Source organism: Orcinus orca, chromosome 5 (assembly GCF_937001465.1).
Source record: "Orcinus orca chromosome 5, mOrcOrc1.1, whole genome shotgun sequence".
Taxonomy (NCBI): domain Eukaryota; kingdom Metazoa; phylum Chordata; class Mammalia; order Artiodactyla; family Delphinidae; genus Orcinus; species Orcinus orca.
In genome coordinates this window covers 54,568,243-54,588,623 of record NC_064563.1, presented here as the reverse complement: position 1 = coordinate 54,588,623, position 20,381 = coordinate 54,568,243, and the positions used below count along the sequence as shown (strand labels likewise).

Genomic DNA, 20,381 nt, shown 5'->3' with positions numbered 1-20,381 from the left:
CTCTTTTTATGGAATTGTAAGCCTTCATGACATGTCCTAGATATCAGTTCTTTGTCAGATATATGGTTTGCATACATTTTCTCCCAGACTGTGATTTACCTATGCATTTTCTTTTTTTTTTTTTTTCCTTGGCCACACTGCACGGCTTGTGGGATTTTAGTCCCCTGACCAGGGATTGAACCCAGGCCCTCGGCAGTGAGAATGTGGAGTCCTAACCACTGGATCACCAGGGAACTCCCTTCATTTTCTTAATGGTGTATTTTGATGAGCAGAAAATTTTAACTTTGATTAAGTCTAATTTGTTTCCTTTTAAGTTTATTGCTTTCTGTGTCATATCTAAAAGCTTTATAGTTTTAGCTTTTACATTTAGGTCTATGATCCATTTCAAATTAATTTTTGTGTGTGATGTGATTTGGGTCAAGATTTATTTATTTTGCCATAGAGATATTTAGTTGTCTTAGCACCATTTGTTATAAAGCCTTGTCTTTCTCTATTGGATTTCTCTGTCAACTTGTGAAAATTCAAATGATCGTATAAGTGTGGGTCTGTTTCTAAGCTCTCTGTTCTGTCTCATTGATCTCTTTGTGGATCCCATGCCAGTATCAGACTGTTTCATTACAGTAGACTTACTAGTCAAAGTCTTAAAGTCAGGTGGTGTAAGTCCTCCAACTTTGGTCTTATTTTTTATAATTGGTTTGGCTATTCTAGGTCATTTGCATTTCTATACACATTTTAGAATTAGCTTGTCAATTTCTACAAAAAGCCCAGTGAAATTGTGACTGGGTTTATTGAACTTATAGATCAGTTTGTGGAGAACTACATCTTAATATTTAGTATTTTAATCCATGAACATGGTATGTCCACTTATTAGATCTTTAATTTCTCTCAACAATGTCTTGTAGTCACAGTCTCATTTGAACCCACTCCATTTAGGTTTTTTGCCCAAATTTCCCTGAAACCACTCTTTTCTAGGTCACCAGTGACCTCCACGCTGCTGTATCCAATGGTCAGTTCAGTCTTCCTCTTTCTTCATCTTTCAACTGCCTTGACATAATTGATCACTCTGTCCTTGAAGCATTTTGTTCACCTGGCTCTGTCTCACCGTGCTCTCCTGGTTTTCCTCCCATCTCACTGGCAGCCCTTTTTTTGGCCTCCTTTGCTGGATCCTTCTCTTCCTAACGTTTAGATGTGAGAGGACCCTGAGCCTCAGTCCTCAGACTTCTGTCCTTTATCCATTCTCAGTCAGTCTCATGGTGTGAATATGTTACTTAAAGCCAACCACAATGTCTAAAGCCATCAGACTCCCAATTTCATATCTCAGTCCTGACTTACATATCCAAATCCCAGACTTATATATTCAACTTCCTACCAATCTTCATTTGGATATCTAAAACGTATCTCAAACTTAACCCTTCCAGAATGGAACTCTTGATTTGCCTCTGAAATGTTTTGCACCTTCTCACTCCCCACCACCCACCATGTTCCCCAGATCAGTAATTGGACTTTTTTCCTTTTTGCTTATATATCAGTCTTAGAGTCTTCCCTGGCAACTTTCTTTCTTTTACACTCTGCATTTCCCTACATTAGAAAACCCTCTTGGCTCTATCTTAGATCTATCTACTTCTTAGCTATCACTCTATTCCAAGACACCATCATCTCCAGTTTACTGCAATATTCTTCTAAGTAATCTGCTTTCTCTCAGTCTATTCTTTATACAACTTGAGTCACCTTTTAAAATATTACAGCATTTCACTTCCCTGATTGAAACCTTCTAGAGCCTTTCCATTATATTTAGGGGGAAGAAAACCTGTGCAGTGGTTTACAAAGCCTCACATGATCAGACTTCCCTGTTCACTCTCTGACTTCATCCCCTTCTATTGCTCCTTCTTTCACAATACTCTGACTACATTGGCCTCAGGGCCTTTGCAATTTCTGTTTCTTCTGCCTGGAACCTTCTCCCCAGATAGTTACATGGCTTGTTACCTTACTTCATTCAGGTCTCTGCTTAAGTGTCATCTCCTCAGAGAGGCCTTTTCTGACCACCCTATGTAAGGAGGCTGCCCCCCACCCCATTTCTCTCCATTCCCTTACTCTGCTTTGGTTTTCTTCTTAGCCTTTAGCATTATTTGGTTTGATATTTATTTGTTGATAGTCTATTTCCCCTAGTAGAATACGTACAAGCTCCCTGAGGACAGGGACTTTCTGCTTTGAATCATTAATGCTGTTAACAATGCTTGTCACATAGTAGGTGCTCGAAAAATATATGTTGAATGAATGACTATGGGCAAGTGAACCTTGCAGGCTTTATTTTCTTCATCTGAGAAGTGGGGGAAATCATGGTATCTACCTCATAGGGCAGATGTGAATGTCAAATAAGATACTGGGTATAATAAGACATTTGTGGCAATAGTGTTGGCTGTTATTGTAATTACTGTTCAATAATACAAATAATTTAAACCTCTTATAATCAACCAACAAATAGCTAATTAAGGTGGGTTTTGCCTGTTATATGCTTTTTACAGTGGTTGATTTCAGAGGTATAACTTGTGATCCAGTTATTGGTAACTTAGTTGGAGGAAACATATAAGTACATGAAAAGTTAAATGCCATAGACTATTTAAATAACCAATCGAGACAACAGTAGAAATGTTATCAGGCTTAAATAGTTGCCTAATGCATTGCTGAGGATGATTGCTCTAGGTATGAGAAATAAAAGCGTTTTTTTTTTTTAAACCAGGGTAGTATGAGGAGGCCTTGTGTAGCACATGGATTTAGGTTACGCCTTGAAACACTGCGCACGATTTTAATCCTTTATTGACCATGAGGTGGAAGGGCATCAAAGGTGGGACAGTGGCATAAAGACAAAGTGGGGGAAGAACTAGGGGAGTTGAAAAATGGAATGAATCAGTTTGGCTGGAGGGAGAGGTCTTGTGAGGAAGTTTGAGAGCAACGCAAAGAAAACAAGGTAAGAACGAAAGCAAGTGGCTTCAGGTGACAAGAAGCCCTTCCTTACTAGGAATGGACAAGCAAGAAGGAAGTGCTTATGGGTAATTAGCAAAGAAGGTAACACATCACAGGCTTCCTGCTGCCAGGTTCACTCCCTTCTCCCGCACAGTGCAGGTGGCTCAGGGCATTACTCTCTGATGCACAGATAGTGGACAGGCATGCTGAGTCCATGTGTGCATGTGTCCAAGGAGAAGCAGACACAGGAGGGCACTGCTCTTCTGTCCCCTGGGCCTGGAAGCCAATTTTGAACTCTTTTCATCCACAGGAATTCTCACTCTAGGTGGCTGTGATGAGAAGGCAAGGGACAATTTTCACTATGACTTCTTACTTTAAAAAAAAAGAAGGAAGAGGGGCTTCCCTGGTGGCGCAGTGGTTGGGAGTCTGCCTGCCGATGCAGGGGACACGGGTTCGTGCCCCGGTCCGGGAAGATCCCACATGCCGCGGAGCAGCTAGGCCCGTGAGCCATGGCCGCTGAGCCTGTGCGTCCGGAGCCTGTGCTCCGCAACGGGAGAGGCAGCAACAGTGGGAGGCCCTACCGCAAAAAAAAAAAAAAAAAAAAAAAAAAAAGAAGGAAGAGAATAGAGAAACTTAGAAATTAAAGGCCAACCAATAAACATAATAATTTACATTTTAATATGCATATTAAGAAATACTCAACTTTTTTCGGAAGAACATGAAAGAAAGCAGAATATGTCACCCTAAAATATGCTACTTTGGCATATTGATTATTTTGAATTAAAGTTACTTAAGAAACAGCCAGTGCAAGAAGGATACTCTCATCTCCTTTGTCTCCTTGAGAGCAGGAAATAACTCTCCCATGTGAAAGGGATCCTCCCTATACCAGGAGGGTAGAAGGCATCCTTATTGCCAGAGACAGGGAATTCAGGGCCAAGAAGGCTATATAAACAAATCTTGTTACTTCTTCATTAATTTGCTACCCCAAGCCCAAACCCGTATGTTTTGTCAATTTTTCACAAACTTATTGTTTCTTTTGTCTAAAAGGCATAAAAGCTGCCTGCTTCGGTCACTTCTTTGAATCTCATATTTTTACCGGCTCTCGTATGTACAAAATTAAATGTATATTTCTCCTGTTAATCTGTCTATGTCAATTTAATTATTAGACCAGCCAAAGAACCTAAAGGGAAGAAGGGAAAAGTTTTCTTCCCCCACAAGGATATTAGGTGAGTCATGTATAGCCACATTCTCATTATCATGTAAAAGGAAACACACATTACATGAGAAGAGGCCACAGTAACCTGTGAACAGATCAGATTTTTGAAAAAAAATATCTAGCCAACCACGAGATAAAACTTGCTTTAATGATGTAATTTTGTGTAAATTTGAAGCAATCTAAAAGAGTGTCCTTGCGTCCCTTAAGTTTTTTGTTATCAAGAAGTTAAAAAATAAATGTTACCTTTTGCTGCGTTAGAATAGATGTCAGAGCAATTTGTAGTAGTTAAGAAAATGACCCTGTAAGAGAATCAAAATAAAACAAAAAAGATAAAATATAGATATGAGCCATGACAGATGTGGCAGAACAGGGAATGGATGTGAAGACAATAAACCACGTTGTCGTTCACAGAGCCCTGGCAACACGGCTCTGGCACATTAAATAATGAACGCCCGTCGGTGGGCACAGCCAGGAGAGAACAGAGAGCGCATTGTTTCAGGCTGTTTATCTAATTTCAAACTAATGGCTTAACTATAGGCTTCTGTTCTGATTATAGCCAAAGGAAAATCAAACAGTTGGAATACTGTAAGTCCTGTAATTCACCCCATTTAAGAATCAGAACTAAATAAGAGAATTTTGAGCAAAGCATCCAAATAAATTGTTAGTCCTCCCTGCAAACGGAAGCCTGAAGAGAAGGATCTACTCGTCAGGTTCTGCACTCACTCTTCTGTCCTCTCCTGATCAGGTTCTAGCTAATGTGATATGTGGGCTCAGCCGGTCGTCGTCGTCGCCTCTTCTGTGCTCAGGACTATGGCTCGGCTCCATAGAGGGGTGGGGGTGGGGGTGGCAGATGCCAGGTTCCACGCCTGGGACTGGCCCGGGGAGTGGTGTCTTCTCGGACAGCGGCTTCTCTGAGGTTTCAGGCAGGTTGGCGTCACCTGCCTTTTCCTACTCTGGGTCTTTGTGATGAGCTAGTGAGCTGATAACCTATGAAAGCACTTTGTTGACACAAATGAAGGGGTTCCGTGGTTGGTGGAGGAAAGAACACAAATCAGAAGTCCTGGGTTTGAATCCAGGTCATCTCATACTCGGTCTCCCCTTTTCTGTATTCCTTTATTTAAGTGTCTTCCTGTGTTTTTCTCCCCCCTCCCCTTAAATCAGATGTTCTTTGGTTTTGTGTGTGTGTGCACGGACCCCCTTTGGCATTCTAGTGACGCTAATGAATCCCTTTTCAGAATAATGTTTAATGCATTAAGTTAAATGCATAAATTTAAACGAATAAAATTAGAGGTTCTAGCTATTTTTGCCGTAAACATCTTTGCCGTAAAGCAGTCTCATTGCACAACTAATTGATCGTAAGGCAATTTTGCCATCAAAGATAAAATAACTAGGCGACAGTTTGGTTTCGACTACGTTATAGCAACTTGATAGAAAATACGGTGAAAAGAAAACTTACTGAAGTGTGAAATAAGAAAGTGTAAAGCCAGACTGCATACTATGCCAGAAAACAGCATAACAGTTTGCAAATCCTTCGATGAGTACAGTCATCCCTCTCTCCCGTCAGAGCAAGTTTACCAAACTATGACAAATATAAAAGAGGCCGCTAGGAATACGTGACAGTCTAAGCATTAATTGTCAGTTCTTTAGCTCATCTAGATACAACAGCTTGTTTTGTACTGCCATCTTTACCAAGTTTGTCACGCAGTATTAGGAGTTGGAGGCAAAGGAAGAATCAAGCTTCTCATCTCCTAGAAAGAAATTGGTTACGTGATTCTTGATAAGTTTTATGAAAATGGTGAAATTTTTTTGCTCTTTGATAGTGGAGAACATGATGTAGACAAAATTTTCGTATTTGGCATAGAAACTGGCTTAGATGATTTGGTGAAATATAAGGACTGTCATGGAACATATAAATGCAGTCCAGGTATGTACTACTTTGCATATACGTGTATATACGTGACATAGATAAACAGCAGCATCGCTTGTCTGTTTGGTTTACTTCCAGGGAAAGCTGAAGAGCCTTACAGCAGACTTTTTTTTTATACCATGAAGAACTTATGTTCAACACGAGATCCTGAATGCTTAATGACTGACTTTGAGAAAGGACGTATCATTGCTTTCACTAAGAAGATATTTTAAAAATTTTGTTATTAGTTTTTCATGTTTTGTTATGTCCTCTTTAATGTCCCTATTTTAGTTTCATTATTTCATCTTTTATGGCAAAATTGTCTTATGGCCAATTAGCTGTGCAGCAGAACTGCTTGCAGTAAAGATTCTTACAGCGAAAATATCAGACATGAAAATTAGTATGCATAGGGTTACCAAGGAAACCGATTAAACTGATATACAGTTATACCAAAAAAGTAATAATATAATAATATCCACCCCTTATTAACACACTGCCTACCAAGAGCTAGTGGCAGATTTAATAACTACTGTAATTTTGGGGTAGTAATGAGCGGAAACGATACTTTGAGATACTTGCAATACTGTACTGTGATATGAAGATGTCTTTGATTTCTACTTGTGACAAGTCACAGTTACACCTAATTTTACCGTGAATTATTGCCTACATTTGTAATTGAAGGGAATGCTAAATTTCAGTTAAAGGTGAGTAAAAATTAAAACAAAAAATTTCCCAGGCTTCCCTGGTGGCGCAGTGGTTGAGAGTCCACCTGCCGATGCAGGGGACACGGGTTCGTGCCCCGGTCCGGGAAGAATCCACATGCCACGGAGCGGCTGGGCCCGTGAGCCACGGCCACTGAGCCTGTGCATCTGGAGCCTGTGCTCCGCAATGGGAGAGGCCATAACGGTGAGAGACCCGCGTACCGCAAAAAAAAAAAAAAAAAAATTCCCTACCCATGTCCTGAATTCTCTCTGAAATCCTCAGATACCTCTTGCCTTGAAACTTCACCCTTTCCTCTTACGCTGTGTGCCCCGCTGCTGCCCTCCAGCTGCTGTCACCCTAGATGTGTGCCTCCTGTCCATGCAGGGGACAGGAGCACCAGACCTGTATCTCCTGCAGCCCACTGCACATCCACCCTGGACGACCCACAGGACTTCGCACTCAGCCTTGGTCTCCAAAAGCCAACTCCTCGGCTTGTCTATCCCACCCCTGCTCCTCCCGCCAGCCTGCTCTTCCTCCTGTGTTCCCTGTTCTGTTGGTAGCATTAACAACTTCCACGTGGCTCAGGCCCCAGACCTAGCTTGAGCAAGTAAGTGAGCGCTGCTGTGGCCAGGGTTACCGCCCTAGCCTCCTTGATAATGTTTATGGAAGTGTAGACTTGTACATTTTAAAGCGCTGGTCTGCCCTTTTCTTTACCTGCAATGTCTTCTAAATTCCTGCGTACCCTACAGGGCTTAGTTCCTTCTTACTTCTCTTTCCAACATGTACACACTGTGGTTTAAAATATCTTGGTCATGTCTCTTTACCTCCATGATGTGACATCAGAGGACTTCCGCCTCCCTCGCACAGTTTTCTTCTGTTGGTCCCCCAGCCTCACCAAGCTCCCTATGGTCCCTCCAGCGGCCCACTCCTCACTTCCCCCTTTTCCTTGGCAGACAGAGTGAGTGCCTTCTGCCTGGGGATTCCTTACCTGCCTCATGGCCTCCAGGTCTCAGTTCTGCGGCTGCTTGGCTGGACAGCCTTTCCCAGCCTGTGCCGTTATGAGGACTGTCCATAGAGCAGTTCTTGTCCAACCAACTCCTGCTCCCTTGTATTTGAGCAGAGTCTGGCAGGGTTTCACCAGTGGTGTGCACCCGGGAGAACAGCATTATCAAAGTATGTGGTTAGCGGCGCTGACTTCAGAGCCAAATGACCTGGGTTCTAATCCCAGCTCCGCCACTAGCTGTTGGCAAGATACCCTTTAGATGCCTCAGTTTTCTCATCTGTGAAACTGGCATAATTATGGATTTGTGTGATATAAATGAATTAATCTCCTGAAGCCCTTTAGAACCATACCTGGCTTATACTGAGAGCTTAAATATCAGCTATTGTTATTAGTTTTAGTTTCAGTAATGTGGCTTGGGCTCGTTTAAAAGTCACATCCTACTATACTTTTATTTTTGCTGGAGTTTTATTAAAGACTGTTGTGTAATTCGAAACCCAATATTTAACTCTTCTTCATCTCCATTGAGGTTGATATCAGAACGTTGATTTTAGCAGAAATAATTTATGTGAGACAAAAGGAAATACTTTTTGAAAGAAAGGTAGGAGGACTCCTGGGGATACAGCCTCTTAACAGAATGATGGAGACACGGTCCCACCAGCAGTTAGCTAGTTGAGTTGGGGATTTATCCATGGTTCTTCCATTTCAGAGATTATGTTGATCTCACAGGAATTTTTCTTGCAGCCCTTTGGGTAGAAGAGAGATCAATATTATTTATCAGAGGATTTCTCTGGGAATGTATATCATCATATATGCTTGCAAACCAATCCACATAAAAAGATGGTTTTGAATGTAATTACTTTTTTTTTGCATGAGTGTTTTCATATCCTCTATAAATATTGTGCTCTGAGGGAAGAAACTTTTCATGATTCCTACCACACATTGTGACATTAATGTGCTCTTATAACTGATCCTTTTCTTCCCTTTTTCTTTCAACATTGAAGCAGTATTTCCCCTGAGGTTTAACTGTTTCAGCCTTTTCTACGTTTTGCCACCAGGTGGTGCACTGGCTCCTTTATAAGGCATGGGCCAGGGCTTGAGGCTGGTTTTCTCACTGAGGTGGCTGTCTTGCCCCGTCATTCAGAAGTGACCCCTGGAGAAGCTATTCAGCCCTGACCCTGGGAGTGCGTAGAAGAGGCCAGCAGGGTGAGTGTTAGATCTGAGGGAGTTTCAGGGCTTTTCATGCCTGATCTTGTTGAGCTAATATGCTAATGACTTCTGTTTCATAGGTTTTGAGTAACTTGAATTTTACCGGAAATACATGTAAATCTACTTGGCGACAAGTGAATCAAGTTTTCCTCGGAATACTTTTTGTTTGTTTGTTTGTTTGTTTGTTTTTTGCGGTACGCGGGCCTCTCACTGTTGTGGCCTCTCCCGTTGCGGAGCACAGGCTCCGGACGCGCAGGCCCAGCGGCCATGGCTTACGGGCCTAGCCACTCCGCGGCATGTGGGATCTTCCCGGACCGGGGCACGAACCCGTGTCTCCTGCATCGGCAGGCGGACTCTCAACCACTGCGCCACCAGGGAAGCCCCTTCCTCGGAATATTTGGTCCCATCTTTATGGCTCAGAAGAAACATTAAATTTGGTAACCTTGACCATTATGTTAAATAGGTCTTATTTAAATAAGATAGAAATCATGGAAACAAGAATTAAAACTGCTCTTGGCATTGAAAATTAGGGGAAGATTGTGTATAACTGTGAATACTTCATGTTAAAAAGCAGTGCATGGATTTTTATTCTTTATTTATTTATTTATTTTTTTGCGGTACGCGGGCGTCTCACTGTTGCGGCATCTCCCGCTGCGGAGCACAGGCTCCGGACGCGCAGGCTCAGCGGCCATGGCTCACGGGCCCAGCCGCTCCGCGGCATGTGGGATCCTCCCGGACCGGGACACGAACCCCTGTCCCCTGCATCGGCAGGCGAACTCTCAACCACTGCACCACCAGGGAAGCCCGGATTTTTATTCTTAAGCGATGTACTGGAACATTATTTTTTTAAGATATAAATGCTTTAAATTATCAATTACGTTTTTCTAGAATGAAAAATAAATTTCTTACTTTGAAACCATTGTGAGTCATAAGTCCCAGTTTAAACTATAAAAAACTATAAAACCACCAAAAAACTTTTTTATTTTGTAATATAACCTAACTGTAGATGGTGACTTTGAATTATGAGTGATTTTCACAGTGACAGACACTAAGTTAGAATCAGAAGTTAGAAAATGCTTTCATAAGTTTTCCTCTTGAACCTAATTTTTAGACTTTAGTGATTAATGAGGTTTTATGCTTATTTAATGTATTTTAAAAATCTAGAAATAGTGGTAGTATGTGCCTTTGGTTCTCAGAAGCAATAACTTCATGTGGTCCCTCTTAGGCAATGTGAAATTATAGTGCTATATGTTCCATCACCACCACCACCAATTCAGGCAACAATATAAAACTCATTTCATGGCACTAGTGGAGGGCAGACTGTATTCCTCTTGTTTAAAATGAATGAGTCACTTTAATACAGCATCTGAGGGGCAAGAAGGGAATGAGAGTGCTCTTTGTTTCAGCTGGTGTGTTACAGTTTTCTTGGGTAGCAAGTACAAAAATGAAGCCTGAAGCCTTAGCTCATTCTGTATGTGAGTTTTATTTCTCACAGCAGCCCAGTGTCTATTTAACATATGGGAGTGGTTTCAAGTTCATTACTAAAGCTTATAGGCTAAAGTGCTTTGTGGGCTTGGCTATGACTTAAGTGGCCTTTGGGGAGTTGGCCAAAAACGGGGCTTGGGAACACACTGCTTTCCCCGTGTCTGTGGATTCTCGGGGTATTCAGTTATTTTTTCCCCTGTCGGCTATCAGCTGCTTTGGAGATTAGTTTCATAGTAAGGATTCTTTCTTTCAAGCAATATGAAGCGACTACTTTCACAGGGGCACCAGGTTAGTAAATAAGGTTTTGAACTTTCTGCTGCATGTGTCAGATTTTCTTTCTGTCCTCCCGGGGCGATGACATGACAGTCAGCATAGCATTTGTGCTGTTGCTGCGTTCTTTTAGAAAATAATGTGAGTTCGTCGATCCTACGGAGGTCTGGGGGTTATGGTTCTCCTTGTAATGTATGCATTGCTGGACAATATTAAATGCAGGTGGAAGCCAAGAAGAAATGACATTTATGTGTTGGATGTGCAGTCTAGAGGTTTGTACCTGTTCATATGCATTTTCAATTCCTTTTTCAGAATTCCTTTCTTTGTGTCTTCCCATTATATTTTCTAGGAATAACTGTGATTTTATACATGGTTGATTTTACTTTATGGAACACGAGACAGCAGTGTGTAGTGCCCCAGCCAGTGGTGTCGTCCTTCACACCCTGTGCGTGCTTGCCTGATGCATTGTTTTCTCTGGGGCCTACCGCTTATAGTTACAAGGAACCAGAATATGACTTTAATTTTCTTTTTGAAAAGTCTGACATTTTCCTAGAATGCCTCAGAAAATACCTGCATAGCAGTTGACGTGGGCAGAGTGTAGGTGGATCAAGCTGGACTGAATCCCTTCCTTAGTGATCACTGTTTTTATTCTTAAGTGATTCCTCTAGGAATAAATATGACTGTTGAAACGGAGTGTGCCTTGTAAGACAATGAAAGGATCGCTAACAGTATTGAAATGAAATTAAGTCAATAGAGCGAAGTATCAAGAGAATATCTTCCTTAACTTCATTAACTTAGACATCTAGAGAGCGATATTACCTTTGTTTACTTGTCACCAAAGCAATCCAGCATGAAGTTGTTTCACAAGAGTACGTAGTTTGATTTGATGGTGTTTTCAAGTTTGCGACACTTTATGAAATATATTGGCTTTTATGTTGCTTTATGTATGCTTTAGTTTGAGGTAAGCGCTGGTGGGTTTTTTTTAAATAAATTTATTTGTTTGTTTTTGGCTGCATTGGGGTCTTTGTTGCTGTGCATGGGCCTTCTCTAGTTGCGGTGCATGGGCTTCTCATTGCGGTGGCTTCTCTTGTTGTGGATCACGGGCTCTAGGCGCGTGGGCTTCAGTAGTTGTGGCTCGCAGGCTCCGTAGTTGTGGTTCACGGGCTGTAGAGCACAGGCTCAGTATTTGTGACGCACGGGCTTAGTTGCTCCGCGGCATGTGGGATCTTCCCAGACCAGGGCTCGAACCTGTGTCCCCTGCGCTGGCAGGCGGATTCTTAACCACTGTGCCACCAGGGAAGTCCCAGTATGGGTGTTTTAAAATATGCTAATATGCTTCTGTTATTGCCATTTGAGTCTCCTCTTTTTTCCCCCGCTGGGAAATACAGTGTTTCAGAAAGGGTCTGTTCTCTCAGGTTCTCCTGTGTTTAAAAATATAAAATTGAGGGAGAAGGGAGACAGAAGTAGGTACTTAAAGAAATCTTTGAGGTGATTTGCTAAAGTTTAAAGATCCCAGTCTTATCTCTGCTGAGGCTGAAGTTGCAAAGTTATGGCTGCATGCTATCTCAGGATTGCAAAGTTGACTGTACTTTATCCCCCTCAAGACACAGTCGTACAGCTGTATTATTACCCCTGCCTCTGCAGATATTTTCTTCAACAGTAAATCCAAAAAAAAGAGAGCAGAGATTGCTATGACTTGCTTAATATATGCTAGTACTGCATATGTGGTCTTATTAATTATTAAATGCTATTAACTTAAAATTTTAAAGAAGACTTCTGTAAATCTGATTGTAGCTCCTCAATGATTTAAAGGACTGTGTTAAGACATTTTACTTGTTGATTACCTGTTTGCTCTTAGCTCACCTAAAGCTCAGTTAGGTCTGGTAGGTCTCAGTTTCTGTGTTCCCAAGTGCTTCGCAGCCTTTTCTTCTACAGATGATAACAGAACAGTACTGATTAGAAACAGAAATAAACAATGTGGCAAAGGCTAGAGTAAGAGGGGAAACTCCTTGAAAACCAGATTTTAGGGTTTTCCCAAAGGATATTCATTACAATAAGCTTCCTCCAAACATGAGGGGAAAAAAAAAGACTGTACAATAGAGTGCTCAAAATCTGTAATTTGGGATGGAGGCAAATCTTATTCCTGATTCCAGGCTTGGCACACACATTGCAGTTTTGTTCTCATCTTGCCAGACTGGTTTAGTTTTGTGACATCTCTGCTTTTTGGCTAAAATCAAGTAGAGACGGACATTTTTCCCGTTCCATATCAGGTTAAGCTTTGAGCCGATTAATTTTTATCCAACATGCTTTCTTGTTAACAGTCAAAAGTACCCTTGATGCCTCATAAATCTCAGATGGTTATGAACGTAGTTGATGATCCATTATTTCAACATGCATTGGCCCACACTCGAAACATCAGGAAGGTTAAATGTCAGTAGAAGGTAAGGACTTAGAGGAAAGAAATGAATAACCAGGAGGAATCATGATATCAGGAGTGGGTTTTCTGACTGCTGAACCTTTATGATAAATGTTCACCTGTTGTCTGGTTCCATTCACACCCCAGATCACTCTCATTTCCTGCCCACAGTCTTCATCTTCGAGGTGCCTGTTTGGGGAGCTGTCGGTTCTTGATTTGCAGTTTCTGGCCTTGTCAGAGTCATCTTGTACAGCCACCTCTGCCTTTTTCATGCCTGACCCGCTGAGTTCTTGCTCCTAACCCTGCTCACTGAAGGTGCCGATGTGCAAGGGTCTTGTGTTTACGTATCAGAAAGTGGGGCAGAAAGCAAGGGAGACTGTGATGCCGCCCACCGCAGAAATGAACTATTTTAATAATGACAGTGCATACTAACTTCCCAGAGGGATTGCAAAGGCTGAGGACAGATTCTACTCCCAGGGCTGATCTGACCATAGACTTCCCCAGTTCCTTGGTTCCTTCTGAAGAAGCCAATTTAAGTTTGCCCTTCTGGCATTTCTGGGGTTGAAGGTATTAGTACCTGTGGCAGGAGTAGTAGAGGGAGTGGTAATAGTAATAATAACAACTAACACGCAAAAAGCATTTCCTAAAGGCAGTCTCTGGTCTAAGCCTCTCATGTAATCCTCACAACAACCCTAAGGGGTCAATTGTCTTTATTATCCCCATTTTACAGTTGATGAAACTGTCCCAGGGAAGTTACATAATTTGTCCCAAGTCATAGCAGCCAGTCAGCAGTAATAGTATTGTGCCTCAGAGGAGTGCTGTGGTGGGGAGAAAATGGTACGAGGAGTTGATGTCTTTGGGAAATATAATCCAGTCTTTATTATTAATGAGAAGCAACCATGTAAATACTGATATCTGTGCTGCGCTTGCTACTTACAGAGTTGTGTAACCATCACCATAATCTAATTTTAGAACATTTTTGGTACCCCCTAAAGGAGACCTTGTACCCACTCTCCCTACTCCCCTCTCTTCCTTACCCAGCCCTAGGCAACCACTGTTCTAACTTCCTGCCTCTAGATTTGCCCATTCTGAACATTGAGTGAAATCATACACTGGATGAGAAAGCTAGAAATTTTAATTTGATGCTCAAAGACCACTTAGGCGAACATGACCTGGTTACTCTGTGGGCCCTTTCTTCTCAACAGTGTCTTGAACTGTGAGATTGAGACCAAATGAACTCAGTGTTGTCACCTATTTACTAGATTAAGTGGCTTATTTTTGTTTTCTGGAGTCCCTGTATTCAAGATTCAAATAAAAATATTCAGTATTCAAATTTTAAAAATATATGGGAGTACATATCCATTAATATGAGATTTTTGTAGGCTGTGCTGCAAAATTGTTAGGTTAAGACCACAGCTTATTAGATGGGACCTTGAGTGACTTACTTGACTTTTCTAAGACTCAATTTCCTTATCTGTAAAACGAGGATCATAATACTAGTACTTACCTTTTAGGGTTCTAATGAGTATTAAATGAAATAATGTATATATAACACCTCCCACAGTGCCTGATGCATGAGTGTTAAGTGAATGTTACCTATTGTTATTAGTGTCATTTATAATAAACTGTAGGAGTTATTTTATTTCATTCTTTCTGACTTCATCTATCTACTACTGAGGATTTGAGTTGGCTTGCAAGAATATTTACATACCATTAAACACACACACACACACACACACACACACACACACAGAGGAATAAAACAAAAGCAGGGATGATAAAGTTAGTAGAAGGACAGTATCAGAGGAAATAATAATAACAGTAGTAATGAGAGCTAACATTTATATAACGGGTTATGAATGGACATTTCTTCAGTGTCCTTCCTAGTGAGCTGAGGGAATATTGCCAGATCAGAAATGGGCAGAGACACTGAAATGAAGCCCCAGGCTGGGACCTGGGAGGGACCTTGGTGGTCTCTGGTCCACCTTCATACCCCGTGCATGAGACAGAGCCAGAGATGACAGCTTGGTGTTGGAACTCACAGTGTGAAGGTGAGTTCACCATCTCACAACATGGATAGTCACTATTTATTAAGCACTTACCATGAGCTAAGCTAGAATTAGAACCCAAAGTGAATCCAAAACTATATAATTATGAAGTAAACTTGTCTACTCCAGGCAACCAGTTTCTCTATAAATAGTTCTTTTTTAAAGAATGGCCTTATATACATTAAACTGAAGTGTACACTCTCGTAGGCACCCCCCTTTCCCATTCACATAGTACCTTCTACTCAGAGAGATTTAGATAACATTTGCAACATTGACAACGTAGTTGAATCACAAAGTTCATAGTAAACGTAATACCAGTGTTCATAAATGTTGATAAGAAGACACAGTCCAAAGTTACGCTTCTGTTTTAATCTGGCATCTTAGCAGTTTTTCATAGAGTACGGATAAAGGTTATTTCCTAAAGCATGGATAGAGGGTTAATTTAAGAAGGAGTATGTAACTGGCGCAAGAAGGGAGGTGGCCTACATCTGAAGGAAAGAATGTGGATCTCAGCAAGGCTTTGCTGTCATTTGTAAAACTGGTCTGCCCCTTAAATGGAATCATTTGGGGCCGAACAAAAACATTCTACATGGAGTAGGTCAGGCGCTGGTACTTCCTCTTGCCGCCTCAGTTCGAATCTGTCAGTCTTCATCCAAACCTCATCTTTACCTCCCATGTGAATTGCTACAATATTAGACACCCCAGTGAATCCGTCCCCTCCTCCCTTCACTTTCTGCCAGTTTCATGGTTTTGTGCTAGCTTTTCCCTAGACGGTAGAGCCCTAGCTCGTGGAGGCCAAGGGGGCCACCTCTGCTCAGAGTGGTCCCCTGAGGTCTGGCCTGGGTTTGGAGGAGGAGGAAGACGCAGGCGTGGTATTCTAAAGCTGAAGTGGACACAGGGTGCAGCCTCTGAGACCAAAAAGGAGGCTCTTCTGGCAAGTGCTGACGCGGCACCGTCCAGGCGCTGACGGAGCACTTCCTGTTTTAGGAAGCTCTCCATTCACCAGGGCTCTTTCACTCCTAGAGAGCTCAAAGTGTTAGAAAGTTCTCCTTTATGCTGATGTGACATGGGCCCGTCTAGAATATCCATCCCTGTGTTGCAGCTCTGTCCGCTGGAACCACAGAGGAAACATCTACTTACACCCACAGGTCTTGATACGTTCAAAAGGCTTCTCATTTTTGTGCAGCCTAAAAATTCCAGCTTATTTCAACCATTCCTCGTAATATCATGTTTTTCAGACTTCTCCAGCCTGGTCCCTGTTCTCTGAGTATCCATGGTTTGCCTTTGTTTTTCCATGGCCCTCAGACTGAATACAGTTCTCCAGGTGTAGTCTGACCAGCAGCTGGGATTATTGGCTGCTTTGCTGGGTACTGCTTTTCTGATGATGTATCCTAAGAGTGCATCGGTTCTTAAAAAATAATGTTAACATGTGCCATTTTGGGGGGACAGTCACTCTTTTCAAGGCAACGTGCCAAAGTGCCTTATATATGTGATGTTATTTAATCTTCACAGCTGTACTGAGGTCAGTATTACTACTGTATTTCCTTGATTCTAAGACACTGTTAATGGCAAGATACACCATCAATTAAATTTCAGCTTTTCAGGGAGAAGTAGAGGAAGGAAAATGCCATCATATTAAACGGAGACATAAAACGCAATAGTCCTGCCCATTTCAGAAAAGTTAAAATGCGTGTTGGGGGAAGGGGGACAGAAAGCACATCTTAGAATCAAGGAAATATATCTTCATTCTGCAGATGCGGAGCCCAAGCTTAAGGATTTGAGTGACTTGCTACGGTCTGTAGAAGGGAGAACCGGTTCAGACCCAGCTCTGCTGACTTCGGTGTATGCTCCCACCATTCTTGCTCCTCCCTCCTAAGGAGCCCTAAAGTGAAGTTGGTTCATCCCAAATCCCTGGGGCTTTTTCACAAAACGGCTGCCCATCCGGATCATCCCAGCCTGCACTTGGGAGTGTTTAAACCTAAATGCAGATGTCTGCATTTGTCCTCGGCAGTGAACTGCTTTCCATACGTCCGTACTTTTAGAGTGTGGTTACCAGATCAAAGACTATAAGTCTTTTGTGACTCTACAAACATATTACTAAATTATGCCCCAAAGTGGTGTATTCATTAACAATGCCACCAGCTATGAGGTTGGTTTCCACAGTTGTAGCTGGTTTTCAATATAGTCCATCACTGGCCTCATTGAGAATGGGAATTTGGGTCTGTTGTGGGAAACTTATGTGTATATTTGATTCTCTCGTGGGACTCCTCAGGCCCCTGAGCCCCCATCGTAGGCTGACTCAGGCCCCTTCAGTGGTTCTTTGTAGTTAATATGTGCCTTCCTGTTTCCATGGCCTCTGGACTTAACTCTGAGTCAGAATCCTTGGGGGCCGCACAGCCCTAAACTTTGCTGTCTTCCTGCTTGCCCTCTGGCTCTGAGCATACCCAAGTCCTCCCCTTGCCTTTATTGTAATACCCTGGGTTATTTGATGCAGCCTGTAGAAAATCTCTGAATCCCAAGGACGATTTATGATGGTAACAGAATTAATGGGTTGAGAATTAAAAGCAGTTCTTGTTTTAGATGCATAGTGGTGAAAGCAAGCCTTCTAGGAGATATCTGGATGATTAATTAGCAAGAAATCCATTCTGATTGTTCTAGTTCTCCCTAGGGAGGACGTAGAAAGTGTCAAGAATATATAGTTGAAGGCTTTAAGGAGAAGAACCTGCCTAGTAGATTTCAAATGGCTAAAAGGATAGAAATGCAGAAGAGAATGGATTTCCACCTGTGTGCAGGGCAGTCTCTTAGCTCTGGGAAGCACAGAATTGCGACTGGAAAAGAATGTAATTTATTTTTTATTTTAAAAGTGGGAATAAAGAAAAAGGTCAACTGTACATCTCACTTCCCACTAAGATAACTTTTACTTATATGCATAGCTTTTATATGTGGAGTTATTGGGGTTTTATAACTCCGTTTAAATGGGTAAGAAATAGTGAGCAAAAATTAAGTCCTTCAGATGCTTCTTTAGATTCTGCTTCATAGCACAACATAACTCATATCTCTTGTGAGAGGAGAGTTGCTGTCCTGCACTTCTTGGCTAAAAATGTAGGCCACTTTCTGACTAGAAATGTAGGTATGTGATTTAAAAAGAAAACCATAAACCATATTGAAATAGCTCAAAGTTAAATCAAGTTTACACTCAAATTTAAGTTGACTTCGGTGTTGGGTTCAAAAAATGTGTTAACATTCAAAAGGATAAAGTTGCCTTGTTAAGCAGTGACTCCTGGATTGTGAACGAAGGTGGTGATGTACAAGTCTTGAGCTTATCAGTCCATAACACAGCTCTACCCTTCACCTCATGAGAGATTCAGTATTTGCCAAAGACTTAATGTATTTTTATTTGCTACATGCTTCTGAAGACACAGATTTGGAGATTTTAGAAGGCGTGGAACTATAGTTACACTCCCTATAGATTCAGCCATTGTCTCTATCATCAACTCCCTAGGCATCTTTATAGGTCCTTTATAAATATCTGTGTGCCATTATCTAGGTGAATTAAGGTCCTGACACAGCCATAGCAAGCTGGTTTTGTTCTCCCCGACTATAACATTTCTGTTGTATTTTCCTTCTCAGAGCTTCTTTCCTCCTGCCATATAACGTGTGTCATGTTGGAGCTAGTCTAAACCAGTGCCTTTCAAACTGAGATGTCTCTGAATCACCCAGGTATCTTGTTAAAACACAGATTCTGTTTCTGGGATACGGCTAAGATTCTGCATTCCCAGAAAGTTTCAGGGTGATGTCTATGGTCAACGGACCACCTTTTGAGTAACAAGGATCCCAAGGTTTTTACAGTCAATACTCCCAGGAAGACAGGTGGTGGGAAAAAGCAAGCAATAAAACAAACATTAAATTGGAGGAGCCTCATATGTTCATTAATGACTGCGATTACTTTTTCCGGTGCCCCGTTGAGTTCAGACGGGCAGTAGTGCGTAAGTGCACATTGATTAAGAGCTCTGGGCCCTGCAGTCCTCTGTCTGCCACTCAGCAGTTGAGTCACATGGGCACATTACAAATCTCTCTAAACCTCAGTTTCTGAATTCGTGACATGCAGATAATATGAAAATCTACTTCATAGGGTTATTGTGATGATTAAATGATATAATGCATATGAAGTACTTACTTAATAAGTGCTTGCTAAATGTTTTCTATTTGTAGTGATAATTCAGAAAGCATTTCTTGAACATCTACCATATGCCTGGCATGTAGGTGTGTAAAAATTCAAAGACAACTCTTTAATTTCAACAGAGATTGAATTGGGTTTTTTGGGAGTCCCCAGAGTTGAGATTAGCTCTAAAACTGGCTCTGAGGCCAGTACTCTTCCTGCCTAATTCTGTGCCTAATTCACTGGCTGTTCTTATGTTGGATAACCATATTAAAGCTAACCTGGTTTCAGACAACTTTAAGTAAGTGAAACCCGTGTGCCGAGTCACAGTGGATTCAACATGTTTTAACTTAAAACCAGAAGAGAGTTATGTTTGGTTCCTTGGGTTTGAGCGAGTTATCTCTGAGGATAAAAACTGAAGGATAGGTTTTTGTTTTGTTTTGTATCAGCCGGATTGTTTTGCTTGGTTAGGTGAAACTGAGATCAGAGACTGGGCATAGTTAATTTCCATGCCGGTGGATCATATTCTGAGCATACACCTGCCTTCCACTTTGGTATCTACCTTCTGAAGTGATTTCAAAAGGATTCTGTCTTTGCACGAACTAACTTGTTTCTCTAAGAGACTAAAAAAATTACGCCCTGCTTCCTTCCCAACAAGCACCCAGCACACACGCATGTGCGCTTATGAGGTGCCGGGTATTGCCACTTTTCATCTATCTTTCGTACCTTTCTTTCGAACCCTGTCTTGAAAAGGAAATCATCACTGACCCAGAATTTGTCTTTTCTTTATCTCATTGTTTCTCTAGATGTTGAGACTTGCATGCTTTTTCTGAGCTTATAATAGTTCTCTTTGTGATACATACTTTTGTAATTTCTTAGCAAGATACTCGTCTGGGAGAAACTTCCCAATGAGACTGTTGTGTTTGTGGAAACATAATAATCTCACTGAGCAGAGTCTTCTGGCAGTGAAAACAGTGGAATTAAAGCAATATTCAAGGTGGGAATTGAC

The 20,381-nt window shown here is 41.6% G+C and overlaps 1 protein-coding gene and 1 long non-coding RNA gene across 10 annotated transcripts in view; both read left to right on the top strand.

Moving 5' to 3' along the window:
* Nucleotides 1-20,381, top strand: part of LOC125964393 (uncharacterized) — a 602,357-nt gene that overhangs the window by 441,032 nt on the left and 140,944 nt on the right. The gene's annotated exons all lie outside the window — the stretch shown is intronic.
* PLD1 (phospholipase D1) overlaps nucleotides 1-20,381 on the top strand; it is a 201,834-nt gene that overhangs the window by 40,509 nt on the left and 140,944 nt on the right. Inside the window, exon 1 of one of the 9 annotated variants that reach the window (XM_033429531.2) lies at nucleotides 8,844-8,991. The exons of 7 other annotated variants lie outside the window; for them this stretch is intronic. The gene's annotated coding sequence lies outside the window, so the exon portion shown is untranslated. Of the gene's footprint in view, nucleotides 1-8,843; nucleotides 8,992-9,860; nucleotides 10,768-20,381 lie in introns of those variants that run through there. One more of the 9 variants, XM_004270546.4, reaches the window with a different exon arrangement.